The sequence below is a fragment of the Echinops telfairi genome, unplaced genomic scaffold (genome assembly GCF_000313985.2).
Source record: "Echinops telfairi isolate 266 unplaced genomic scaffold, ASM31398v2 ScPeMD7_22;HRSCAF=79, whole genome shotgun sequence".
NCBI lineage: Eukaryota > Metazoa > Chordata > Mammalia > Afrosoricida > Tenrecidae > Echinops > Echinops telfairi.
In genome coordinates, this window is record NW_022103919.1 from 8,239,268 (window position 1) to 8,241,110 (window position 1,843).

Sequence of the window (1,843 nt, forward strand, 5' to 3'; positions counted from 1 at the left end):
TCAACAGATAGGCAAAAATCTCTATCTTATTTCACAATTTCTCACAAAAGATGAAGTAGACAAGCGATGAGGAATATCTACCAATTAAATGAATCACCAGTTGTCTGGGTATAAAGACAACAAACCAAACAAACCTCCCTATTTCCTATACACTCCTACAGAAACACAATTCTATTGCATTTGGCATCCCTGCTGATATACTCAAAATTATAGCTCAGTGATTATGTAGGTCATTAAAACTAAAATCATATGCAGTCTTTATAAATGATATATAATAGGACTTTGGAAAACCAACTGATTTCAAATATCACTATAGAATGTAATGTATCCCTCCCTTCAAAAAGCATTTAAGCGTGTTCATAAATAAAGCCATGTTAAAACGTAAATTCTAATTTATTAGCACAGCCCTGGATGAACTCTCAAATCACCTGGAAAGGTTACAAAATCCTAAAGCCCAAGGACCACTCCCGACCAGTTTAAGAGGGTGGGTCCGGACAGTATATTTTACTTATATGTTTTTTAAGCCAAGTGGATTTCTAAGGTGTGGCCAGGATTGCACTATTTAGGCACTAACTAAAAACTTGCCCTAGCATACGGGATCAATTTAATTCAGTGGTTAAGGCTAAACGTTGCTACCAAATCGATTTGGACTACAGGAATGGGCCCACCAGCTAGAAGACCGTAGGAGAGTTACATAACATCTCGGGGCTGGTTCATCAGTAAAATGAGACACACCAATAATGTGGCTGCAAAGGATAAAAGAATGCAGATAAGGCACGAAATAAGCAATGAATAAATCACCAGCAATTTGACTAATTACTTCATGTCATCAATGTTCCAGTTCCTAGCAAGTAGTTAAACATCAATGAGAACTCCTTAAATAGCAATAAAGCATCTATGTACTAGTGAAATTCCCTCCCATCTTCCATCAACCACTGGACCAAGTTTATACATTACCTGCCCTGGGGACAATTGATAATTCCGTTTCCAGTGATGTCAACCTGGTGTCTTTCATGGTCACTGAAGGGGAGGAAAAAAAAAATTATACATGCATACACATTCTTACAATGAAGTAAAATCCCTGCTGCAATCAGAGAGGAACCTAGGGTTCACCGGGTACAACCTCGTTTCCACTCCATCTCTGACAGGCAGCCATCTGGTTTCCAATGGAGAAAACACTATACGCATTGGAAGCACGTGCCTCTCTCCAGCTACATTTCTGAACAGCTGGAATTTTCTTTATATTGTGCTGAACTTGTACTCTTTGCTGGCCCTGCTATAATGGTGCTGTAAGCATATGGAGAGATCGGCTTTAGAACTAAAAAGTTCTTCCTTGAATCCTGAGCCTTTTGGGTACCGTCTCACTGTCTTTAGCCTTGGACATCTAAGTGTCTGTTACCTCACCTGAAAAGTGAGAATAACAACAGCATCTACCTTATAAGACAATGTGAGGAGGAAGCAAGAAGGTGCACCCCATATCACAGATTAATTATTCAAGGAATTCTGAGAGGTAAGACATGTTGTCTGCTCCCCAACAGTAGTAACATTTAAAGACAGAGTACTGAGTAGGCCCACAAAGGCTATCACAAACCACACACTCTCTCCCCTTCTCTATTACCCTACCCCGTTAGCCATTACATTTAATGGCCAAGCAACACTCCTTCCCACTCCAGGATGATGAACAAGTTGCCCCTATGCCTTTGCCCCCTTCCAAGCTAGATATTCATCCTTAAAAATCTCAGTTTACACACCAGCCTGTGCGATCACGAGGTGTTGAAGGGATCAGGTATCAGGCATCATCAGAACAAAAAAATCTTACCATAGTGAATGATGGGGGGAGTGC

General features: G+C 40.4%; 1 protein-coding gene across 2 annotated transcripts in view; it reads right to left on the reverse strand.

Moving 5' to 3' along the window:
- TSC1 (TSC complex subunit 1) overlaps positions 1 to 1,843 on the reverse strand; it is a 78,278-nt gene that overhangs the window by 62,208 nt on the left and 14,227 nt on the right. For both annotated transcript variants that reach the window (XM_004713232.2, XM_045288502.1), the window contains exon 2: positions 958 to 1,020. The gene's annotated coding sequence lies outside the window, so the exon portion shown is untranslated. The remainder of the gene's footprint in view (positions 1 to 957; positions 1,021 to 1,843) is intronic.